At 42.6% G+C, this 11,794-nt stretch overlaps 2 long non-coding RNA genes across 6 annotated transcripts; both read right to left on the bottom strand.

Annotated features, from left to right (window-relative positions):
- Positions 1-843: 843 nt before the first annotated feature.
- Positions 844-3,599, bottom strand: LOC119390568 (uncharacterized). 5 transcript variants are annotated; one of them, XR_005183382.1, is made up of 4 exons: positions 3,466-3,599; positions 1,527-1,678; positions 1,212-1,380; positions 844-1,047 (listed from the first exon to the last, which is right to left on the bottom strand). It is a non-coding gene; the product is annotated as an uncharacterized LOC119390568 (long non-coding RNA). The 5 variants fall into 5 exon arrangements; XR_005183381.1 differs by having other exon boundaries at positions 1,212-1,678; XR_005183383.1 differs by having other exon boundaries at positions 1,212-1,700.
- A 1,989-nt stretch (positions 3,600-5,588) lies between these two features.
- LOC119390569 (uncharacterized) lies at positions 5,589-10,963 on the bottom strand. The gene is made up of 4 exons (XR_005183384.2): positions 10,705-10,963; positions 10,074-10,164; positions 7,910-8,051; positions 5,589-7,796 (listed from the first exon to the last, which is right to left on the bottom strand). It is a non-coding gene; the product is annotated as an uncharacterized LOC119390569 (long non-coding RNA).
- Between the last annotated feature and the right edge of the window lie 831 nt (positions 10,964-11,794).

Here is an 11,794-nt window from a genome sequence, read left to right on the forward strand (position 1 = left end):
ATTGTGGAAAAAAAAGGATGCATCACAATAAATGCTGCCGGAAAGGTAGTGGCGCCTAGGACCTTCCAATGCGCTACGGATGCACAAGATGCAAGCAGTCTGGTGGCACTTGCGGAACGGCTAGAAAAATTGAAGCTCTGCCAAGGATACACAAGCAGAATGGCTAGCAAAGCACAAGTGCACAGTAAGAAATGTGCCATACTTGCACACAATGCAGTATGCATGATGTGCAGGAGAGAGAGAGACAGGGCTGGGTCAGTGAAATTCAATATCTCCCAGAAGACCACACTGAAGAAAGCAAATGTTGCCCTTGGAAAAAAACTGACCCGCAGTTATGTGGCAAAAAGAAACATGCAGCACGAGAGGCAAGCACTGAAAAAACAGAACAGGCGATTGAAGAAAGAACTAAGCATAAGAAGTGCTGAGGACCTGCCACATGCCCAACGTGCGGCGTTACGAACAGCACTACAATCACTCAGAAGAAAATCCAAAAAAGGGATGCGCTACGAAAAGGAATGGCTAATGAATTGTCTTCTGCTCAGAATTTCAAGCCCGAAAGCCTATCGCTTGATCAACAACATGAAAATGCTTCCCCTCCCATCAATGAACAGGCTGCGTCAAATTCTGAAAGGCATGCCATGCCAATTTGGATTTAACAAGACAGCTCTAGAGAGCATTGCTAGCCACATGAAAAACAAAAAAGGGTTCAACTGCTACGGAACATTAATATTGGATGAAATGAAAGTGCGACAAACAGTTGAATTTGATCAGAGCAATTTGAAACTTGGAGGCTTTGTTGACTATGGCAAAGACAGCACTCAAAAGACCTTGCAGACCATGCCCTTGTGTTCATGTATGTGCCTTTATTCAGTAACTGGGTACAGCCAATCGCCAGCTTCGCCAGCAAGGGAGCTGCACCAGGTGATGTCCTTGCCAGGCTTGTGCTTGAGGCTGTTCTCGAACTTTTCAAGCAAAATGCAGTAGTGATAGCAGTCGTCAGTGATGGTGCCGGGAGCAACAAGGCCATGTGGGCGCAATTCAGGATATCTGGAAGATGGAAGGTTGCTGTGAACAAAGTGCAACATCCCTGCCTGCCAGGGAAGCATCTGCACTTCGTGTGATGCGCCACACATGATAAAGTGCATACGCAACCACTTGCACAAGCACAATGTTGCACAGGTAAGCTCTAAAAAGAGAGAATTTAGACATACCGTGCAATTCATTTGCATGTGTTTTTCTAGGCTGGAAACTGTGAAGTTGCCTACGATCACTACCGGTTGCTGTACAAAGCCGAGGAGAACCAGCAGCTTCGTATTGTGCCAAAGCTGACGCAAGCACACATTGAACCAGACTGCTTGCGCAAGATGAATGTACGCCTTGCTGCACAGGTGAGAAGGCACAATTGAAATGATACAAGCAAGCAATGTCAACAATATTAGTTAACATTATTACTGTTGCGTTTGTTGTGTCAAAAGCACAATATGATTATGAGGCGCGCATAGTGCAACAGTGCTAACTTGTCTTACCGTTGTACCCTTATTTTCAGCTTTTCAGCCGTGGAACAGCCATAGGCTTGGAATTTTACAGGAACCAGGGGCTCCCAGGACTGGAAAACAGCGAAGGCACCGAAGTTTTCACTAAGGAGCTGAACGACTTGTTTGACGTTCTCAATGCAAAGCTGCCGAAAGAAGGAATCAGGCCTGGGTCATCGAAACAAAAGGTGAAATGTGTGCAGTCTGTGCACAGAATGTGTGGCCGCTTAATAAGTCAATACACCAGCGTTTTTTTTTCTTTTTGGCCAGACACCATACCTCGTAAAAATGGCAATGTTTGTTTTTACCAAGTCGGATATGCAGTAATACAAGAACATCTCAAAGAAGAAATACTGTATACAAAAGAGAATACATACATTTAAAAAAAAAAACTCTGATAACTCCAATGTGGTGAAACAGAAATGGTAAAAGTAAGAGAAAATATCGCTGGGAACCTCTAACACAAGTCCCAATACAAATAGGATGCCATAAAGAATCATTCAGAAGTGCACCAAAACTCTATAACGTCGAGGCTTGGCGATATATAGCGCAGAGTCGACACACCCTAATTGGTTACATTAAAAAAAATTTCAACATAGTTTACGCCAGCTTTACTTACTTATAATGCTTTAAAGGGACACTAAAGGAAAATATTAAGTCGACGTTGATTGTTGGAATAGCGTTTCAGAACCCTCGTAGTGCTTGATTTGTGCCAAGGAAATGCTTATTTTGAAAGAAAATCGCGGCTTTAGCGCACTTCAAATCACCCGCCTGAACTCTGACGTAGCAGTTTCCATGCCAACCTTACCAAGAGGCAGCCATGGGCCACTCCGAAACTGTATAGTTCACTGTAACGGAGCTTAGCTTGGCCAGCAGCAGAAGTAGAGTATCAACAGTGCGAAAATAGCGAGAGCCAAACAGACGCAGCAGTATGCGATACCGAAACTACCACTGAGACAAGCAGCACGGTGAAAACGGAACTTTTGAACCACTCGCGCCGTTCCCCATGGTAACGCCAAGAGGTTTTTTTCCCCATGAATCAAAGAGAAACGAACAAGCAGCATTTTATTACGTCTTGTGATGCACGGAAGGTTCTTTTTTATCGCAACTAGTTTGACTACTAGTGGTTAATTGTACTCGGGACTCTTTGACGTCATCGGGGAATCACTTCGAAAATGTCCCACTCGTGGCGCACATCGTGTCCTACCTTTACCTTAATTCTCGATTACTAGAGCACTGCTGTTGATACTGTTGACGTTTTAGACGTTCTCACCCATTGACCTTTCACTCTGACATGAATTGTTGTTTGCCTTTAGTGTTCCTTTAACCTGTGCAGAAGAATCATTTTTTAAAATTATGCAATTATTGTTTATTCATGCTGCTCACATAAGAAAATGTTCCCTAACCTTGGTGTCAAACCATAAACGTTGATCTAAGTGTGTTGGTGAAATGTAGCATAGCATGAGAGCAATGACAAAATATTTAGAGACAACAGCCAATGAGACATAAAAGTGTTGTCTGCTCAGCTGTTTACGCAAAATGACGCCAGGTGGAATGGAAAAGAAAGACGACAAAAATGTTAGGGTCAAGCAGCATGAATGGTTACACACACATGACTAACACCAACTGTACACAATGTAATGATAGGTGCTGTAGTCTAAACTGCAGGGGCTCTCTTTCGTTGAAAACTTTCCTATTTTCTGGAAGATGTTTTCTTTTTTATTTGAAAAAAAAAATACAATGCCAATGGAACTTTAGTAATAGCTTGCTATTTCAAAAGAAACTAATTGTGTGTGTTGTTCATGGCCAATTTAATACTCCCTTGTGGAACACGACTGCAGCCCAAATTAAAAGAAATAAGGCACAGACATCACACATTTTGAGCATCTCACATTGTAAGATAAATTTGAAGTGTAAAATGAGTGTTCCTTACCCTGTAGAAAGAGTAGCCTTTGCAATAAATACCGGATTATGAGATTCACTTCAGCAATACTGCCAACATATTGCTATATTATAACCAGGCAGTATTGCACTATCCATTCCTCATTCACAGATCATTGATGCCTTCTTGGTACCCTGGACCAAACAGAAGAAAGATTCTTCAGAACACGAGAAACCATGTTTGCCTCAGCACAGACAATTCAGTCACTCCGTGTATCACTGATGTCGATGCAAGATATCCTTTCAAGCCTTTTCAGCGAAGGTGTCAGCTACGTGCTAACCAGCAAGTTGAATCAAGACCCACTGGAGGTGAGTGAAAATTGTAATATTCTTTTGGCTAAATAAAATACACTTTGGAATGCCGCCTACCAATAACGAACACAGCAATGCTTTCTAAACATTTCTTGAACTGCATCCAGTTTTCCATATTACAATATCCTAGCTTAAAGGGAAAGTGAACAAAAATGTTGACGTCATGATTTCAGCCAAATTGAAAGATTGTGTGTTAAAATCAATAGACGCAAACTTCATTTAAGGCAGCAACTTGAGGAAAATAATGATTTAATGTGTTTACAAACTGCCGCATCCGGCGGCAGTGCTGTGAACTAGAGGAGGTGACGTTTGGCGATGTTTAATGCACCGGAGACAAGCATACCAACAATGCCAGCTGGCACTCGAGCCTCTCAGCATGCTTAGCTCAGACTACGGTTCCCAGAACTGGTATGATGAGCACTGGCAGCGAAAAATGCTCCCGGGTGGGGTGAAGCCCCTAAATGGTGGGGCACATTTTAGCGCCTTTGTGGAAGGGGGAGAGTGCAATGTAAAGGAGAGGTGGAGAAAGGGCAGTAGCAGGCAGCAAAACACGCATTCTGCATCCGCTGCAGTAACTTAACCATCACAGCTCACGCTGTCATGCAGCTGCCACGCGCTTAGGATTCTTTAAAATTTAGCCAACTGTTCAAGAACATGTGAAATAGACTCGGTTTATCGGAACAGTCGTGTCCTCCAAGTAGAATTTTGATATTTTCATCAGTTCTCTCAATTTTGTTCAGTTTACCTTTAGGGGTTGCATTCCTTGCCAACAAGTAACTCTTCGAGAATTTATGAGAAACAGTGACCATAATCACTGCTATCAGCAGAACACAGTACATAAGCAGCATTTTGTCATACTGTCCACATCCTTCACAATGATGAGGTGAATTTAGTAAGACCATACAGTGGTGATGTTTTTTTTACAATAGTGATTGATTGTTAGTGGCTACACACACTGCTAAATCTGTGACAAGCAGTTAACTAGGTAGCAATTGCTTGTCATCAACCTCTTATTAATTTAGGCTACATGACGCAATTCACAGAAATAGGCTATTCAAGAGCCAACAGGCTTGTCTAGAGCACTGTAATGGAGCACTCCAGCCTATACAAACGACGTTTGCTGATAACACCTGGTTTGAAAGAGCCCGAATTATATCATGCGTGGCCGCTAAGGATGAATGCTCAAGTGTGGGCTATCTCAAACTACTTGTTATCGCTATACACGCCACCAGGGCAGTGTGCTGACATCTGTACATACGTTAGGCATCCTGCACCCGGACAATAATCCGTTTCAAAATAAACATGTGTGATGATGTAGGGTGGAGTGGTATATTGTATTTCAGTAGTTCAATTTGAGACTTCATTAACAAAATGAGCAAATAACTCAAATAAATTTAGTTTCATGACAGAGACAGAAGATCAACACACAGAATCTGGCATGACTCTCAAGTTTACAGCAACGCTAACATGCCAAAGCCACTTCCTTACTTTTCAATTTCATGATTGTAATGATTACATGAATTAGTTGGAAGGTTAGCAGCGAAATACTTTGTCAAATTTCTGATTGCCATGTTTCCAAACAAACTTATGCAATATCTTGCTAAAATGAGCATTCAGTTAGCTAATTAAAATGAACGATTTGTTTTTAAAAAGTACGGCCTGTGTCAAAGCGAGGGCACACTAAAAATGAAACGAATTTGACATAAGACTAAGGTAATACTAGCATTTTTTTAACTATAGGTTCAACGATATAGTAAAGAAAATGATCCCTGAAAAGTGAATGCACCCTTGAACACTTTTTAAGATCCCCTGTTTTATGTCTGGGTAGCATAGCCTGAAGGGTTGATAGTCAAATATAGCAACAATGGTTGCGATATAGCTCAGCTTTCATCTGTAGTGTTTTAATGACTTTCGAAGCTTCCACCCATTCCATCAGAAGCCTTTATTCTCTGGCCCATGCAAATTTGCTAATACATGTCAACTCTTCATTTATAATTGGTATTCCATTCAGCGGGCAGCGTGCCTGCTGTGGTAATTTGTAACAAGCCTCAACGACTGCAAACATCCATTCTTGACACATGGCCATGTAAACACACATGTAATTTGCCTAAGCAATATTAACAAGTCTCTACAGTCGCCCACCAATTTATTGAACGCTGCAGGGGCGAGATAGTGTCCGACAAAACGAATTCACGTAAAAAAAGTCACTTCATTTACCAAGCGGCTTGAAAAGCTGGCCAATCAGTTTCTCGGGTGCTCTACGCTTCCATCCAAAAGCTCAGCTTGCACGTCGGTGATGGTGATGTTCTCGCTGTAAACAGCAGAAAGCACCACGAGGGCTTGCATTAGTTCATAGGTTGTTGGCAGCACAGTCACTGGTTGCTCATTGTGGGAGCCCGAGTCATCATCTTCCAGCACCTGGTGAACTATTTTGACCTCAGTAAGTCCGGCACAGAGCTTGGTCTCACTGTCACCATTAGTGAACTGTGCCAGTGTCACTTCCATGACCGACCATATGCGAAACTGCAGGTGCCTGCTGTCAAGGCTGCATGCGAGATGAGCTGATGATACACATGCAGTGCGGGTAGGGTGGCTAACGTGGGTTCAGGGCTACAGAAAAACAAAATGGCAGCAATGCTGTTTGCGTTTTCAGTGGTTTTTGGTAGCTGTACGCTTACGATTGAAAGAAAAAGTTAGGAAAATCAAATGAGAAGGGTTTCAAATACCCAGAATTTTGGTTGATGTTATACACTGACTCTATGGAGCATGCAACTGTGACATGGCAGAGACCAGATATTTAGGGTGGTCCAAATAATAGGACGTTTGAAAAAATGGTCGGCGACTGTATATACACAAGCAACCTTATTGTCATGCTTTCACTTCCAATTTTAGCCTTGCATAAGTGCAAATTAAATATTAAAGTAAACAATACGCTTACAAGTGCTTTGATTTATACAATATTTGTACAAATGTCTCTTTCACTTCAGAGGTTCTTCGGCAACATCCGTCATTTGGAGGACATGAAGATCACCCCACCATAGTGAACTTCTCCTACATCTTTCGGCTCTTGACCATCTATGCCCCAATGAAAGCAGCAATCAAAGGCAATGTAGAAGCCCAGGAGGATATCTTGCCAGTTCTTTCAGGTGTGCTCGAGGCTGGTGTCAAAGACAATGAGTGCCACAAAGAAAAGCTCCACGCACGCTTAGAGAAAAAGCTTGAAGAGCTCTGCTTTGATCTGCAAGACACGAGCACAATGGCTGCGCTTCCCAGCACAAGCAAGGACCACTCATACAGCAAGGCAACTGCAGAAGACTGTGTAGTATATTATCTTGCTGGCTACATTGTGCACAAAATCTCAAAGAAAAAAGGGCTGTTTAAACTGCTTAGCTGACATTCAAACTGACGCTCCACATATGCCGGCAGCATGGGTAACATTTGCTAGGTCATTTAAAGAAATGAGCCTGAAGCACCCCACAGAGAAGATGTTCCTGTCACTGAGAAGCATAGAAAGCACTGTCTCAAGCGCACTTAACCGCTTTCAACTGTGCAGTGACATTTTTTGGGAACTTCTCGATGCTCTAGAGTTAACAAAGTTTCCAAAACTCGGGTGTGCAGAACACAAGGACAACTTTACAGCAACCGTGCTTAGGACATACACAATGCTACGAATGCATTTTTTTGCTAGAGACATGTCAAAGAAGCTGAGCAAGTCAGTAGAGACTGCGCATGCACGCAAAAGAGCAAAGCTCATGTAATTTTGAATGAGCAAACCTGTATCGAAATACAAGAATTTTGTTCCCCCAGTCCAACTGTGCCCAACATAGCCAGGAATGGAACCCCTGCACGTGTGCTTAGCAGCGAAATGCCGCGCTTACTCAGCCACCAAGTGATTGACAAGCAAAACCTGTGCTGTAGCTGTGCAACAGCTGGCTTTGATAGTGCTACTTTCCTCTTCCATATTGTAGTGTTTGTAATCTTCATTAAAGGGCCCTTCAGCAGCTTTGTGAACTGCAAACAAACAAGTGAGGCACCTACATCACTTGGCAGCAATTGCATCGGCAAAGTGAAATGTGTTTGCAAGGCCTGAAAATTATAAAAATCGGAAACAAAAAGCTGCACACCTTTCCATTTCTGGGAGCCATGCTGTGTGAGCGTGAAGGATGATAAGTATGCATTCCTACGTCCTAGGCGTTCCTGGGAAAGCCACTGACCCTGGGATGTGGCTTTAGTTTTTCATCTGAAGTGAAGCACTCAATGCCAGCACTGAAAGTGTACCAAGAAGCAAATTAGAAAGAGAACAAACAAAAAAAAGAAGGCAATTCTAGCCACGTCACCATGACGTGCTCTCTTTCCTCAAAACTTGAGAGGATGCAAGGCTAACCAAACCAAAGAAGGATGCTCTGGCACACTACACAAGGCAGTTATGTGCGAGCACTTCAAGTTGAAGGTTCAGATGAGAGTTTCACAGATGTAATACTTGTACTAATCGACGAAGCTGATGAAAGCACTTAAGAAAAGGAGCAATGTTGTGTCACGACATCCTTTGAAATGATACAAGAACACAGTTTCATTCATGCATTAGTCATGACATCACCTGGAACATGAAAAATGCTTCACACCTTGGGGAGGCTGCTGCCCTATATACATAAGGTGGCTACTGCAAAAGTGTGTTGACTGGTAGAACTGTGTGCACTTCCATGGCAACACAGCAAAAGTGTAGGCTAAGATTTGCAACTTACACGATGTCCTTCATAAGTAGTTGCAAGCTAGGCACTCTTCTGTAGCAGTATAATACGTTGATTTTTTATTCGCTGTTTTTTGTTTCCTGAGAAAGAATTTTTTGTTGCCTTGCATTCACTGCTCCACGTTTTCCTAGATAATGTAACGCGTTCACCAGTGCATGTTTTGCCCGGAGAACTTCTGTTTGTTTCTTGTACTTATAATAATGCAATTTCATATGCAATATTGTGATGCTTGCTTCTGCTTTATTATCTGTATTGAATTAGTGCTGCAAACCATGCTTGTGTTGTGTTGCATAATAAAGTCTTTGCAAATGCTCTTGTACATCTCCCCTTATGGAATGCATATAGGGGCCTGGAATAAACTTGTTCCACATGGCAACAGAAGTGTGACTGGCTCACTTATGATAAGGAGACCAGTTCAGCGCTGGCCCATCATAGCACTGACCCTTGCAATGTCATGTTTTTCATTGGCTTGCTTCATTTAGCATGATGTGCAAGGAATACATTATACACATCAGCGTGTCACATTTGCAACTGCTGGGATGAAGTCGAATGCTGGGGTGCTTCCAGCTTTAAACTCTATCCTCTAATATTGAATGGTCGCTCTAAATAAATTCTTTGACAGCTGCATTTGCTTTCTGTGCAAAATTAGGTCTCTTTTATCAAAATATCTCAAATTATTGTCTGCAAACACGTACCTTAGGTACTGCAAGCCTTTAGGTATACTGTCTATAAATGCCTACAACAAACTTTGTTGCAAGTAACACTTTCGCTTCAACAGTCTCAACCACATTCAGTCACCTTTTGAACAAGATATAAGCCAAAGGCCCCTGTTAGGTATCTTACATTTGATTGCCGCACTTAGGTATCTTACATTTGATTCTCATGCAGCGAAGGCAATGCTCGCCTTAAATAGAATCATTTCAGTGAAGCAATTGTTACCACTGTCATTAACCTTCATACTGCTGAGATCACAGGCACGTTAACAGAACATTTAAAAAAGGGTAACTGATATGGAAGGAGACAGATCAGCGGATGATTCAGGCCCAAGCAAGCTAGCATGCCTTAATGTGTCAACTTTAATGGTATCACTCAGTACTGATGTCTGTAGCAGCAGAATTTACTTTGCGACGGTGAATCCTTTGAACTTCTGCGTTGCCCTCTTCCATCCTTCTGTTTACATTCTAACAAAGGCTACCCTGGAAAGGTAAGAAGTGCCGCTACCACGTATCACTTTGCATATTTACTGATACTTAAGAAAAAAGCAGCAGTGGGTGCGAGTTGGCAATAAACAAGGCCTCCAATGGTGATAACAATGGGTAAAAAATCAGCTTTATTTCTGGTATTTTGTGCTAAAATCTGAATAATAGAAAACCTTAGGCCAGTGAGGAAGGCAATGAATGCATGCATGAATCAAACAAAGGTGCAGGCCAGTGGCTACTTTGTCTAAAGCAGAACATTCAGGTAATGTCAGATATACTGCTGCATACATTCTGCAACTAACACAAGAAACATCACAGAATTCGCATGTGATAAAACCCACCTCAGTTGAAAGATGCTGCTGTTGAAGCTGGGCATTCGTGCTAAAACACTTCAGTTCATCTCTGCAATGCTTTAAGAAAACATGCCGACGCCTGCGACAAAAGTAATAAAAATGAGTCCAATGAGCACAACTAACGAACATTATTTTAAACCTCAGCACTTGAGAAAATATATGGCAGAGTGACGCATAGCACTTCGACAACAATAAAGTTTGGTGCTCACACGTCTGACATTACGGAGCATAACAGCAAGAAGAAATAGCGATGGGGTCATTCTGTAGAACTCTAACACTCAAGATTTTGGAAAGATTACGAAACATGTACGACGCTCACTGCAACTAAAGTAAGAGCACCACTGATTTTTTTAACAGTCTACAATGTCTTAGTGTATGGCCTAATTAATTCGGGTAGCGAATACACCGCTCGTCATTTTTTCAGCAGCTGTAAGCTAGCTGTCACATCGCACGCCCGATAGCCTCCCTCCTTCACCATAAGCAATGTTTTAGTGTCCGCCCAACTTTTCGCGCCAAGGACGGTGTCTTTAATGCAAAACCACACTCAAAAATAGCAAAAAGGCTCTTCTTTTTTTGGCAACAAGACCAAGTTAAGCGAAGCAATGTAAGTTACACTTACCGAAACAATTTCGATTCCCCTGGATCAACGCTGCATCCCGGTTGCATCCGCCTTACCGCTCGCTATTCTGCCAAAATGTAAGCATCGTGTGCTCTTCAAATGAATTCTGTAACCTCCGGACTTTGCTGCACCGTCCATTACGCTATGCAGCGGCGACGGCTGCGGTGTAACAGAAAAAAAAAAACGTCCACCACACGAACACGCCGCTGCTCTACAGCTGCTCTGCGCGCTGCCATGTTGTTTGGCAGAATGCGGCGGCGCTCACGGCTCTGCGCAACATAAAACACAAAATATGGCGTTTATTAGTTAGTGTTTTGGTCGATAGATGACGCGACAATCAGCTCACTCCCGCAGTTTCGGCCAATGGCGTGTCCGGATTTTGATACATGGGGCCTATGGGGAGTTTCGCAACTGGTATGATTGAAGAACTCTGATCGCATGATCCATTTCCTCGGGGTCTCAGTAAAATTACAATGATTTAGAGCGTAGTGGGTTCCTCGCAAGTTCACTTGTATTGGTTGCCAAGGAAGCCCATAAGCGCATGATCCATTTCCTCGGGGTCTCAGTAAAATTACAAGGATTTAGAGCGTAGTGGGTTCCTCGCAAGTGCACTTGTATTGGTTGCCAAGGAAGCCCATAAGCGCATGATCCATTTCCTCGGGGTCCAGGGCTGGGCAGAGATACTCAGAAAAGTATTCCGGAATACAGATATCGAAATACATGAACTGGAAGCCTAAAATACAGATACTGAGATACATTTGCCTTTAACGTAACGGGATATTTCGGAGAAACTTTTGCAATAAGACGAAAAAAGTATTCCGGAATACAGTTACAGCGATACAGATACTGGAATACTTTTTTTTTATTTCAAGGATGCTCATAATACGCAAATACACTTATTAGTGCAGCATGATGTAATTAAAGTTGCAGCGCGTCGAAACGTTCAGATCATTTATTTATTTATTACAGTACCCTCAGCGCCATTAAGACATTGCAAGGGAGTGTCGCTGCTTTGAGAACTGAACGCCCGCGAAGCATTGCAAAGCCTGTTCCAAGGCGGTATCCGCGCCGGGGGTCGCGAAGTAATGGC

The sequence above is a fragment of the Rhipicephalus sanguineus genome, chromosome 4 (genome assembly GCF_013339695.2).
Source record: "Rhipicephalus sanguineus isolate Rsan-2018 chromosome 4, BIME_Rsan_1.4, whole genome shotgun sequence".
Classification (NCBI taxonomy): Eukaryota; Metazoa; Arthropoda; class Arachnida; order Ixodida; family Ixodidae; genus Rhipicephalus; species Rhipicephalus sanguineus.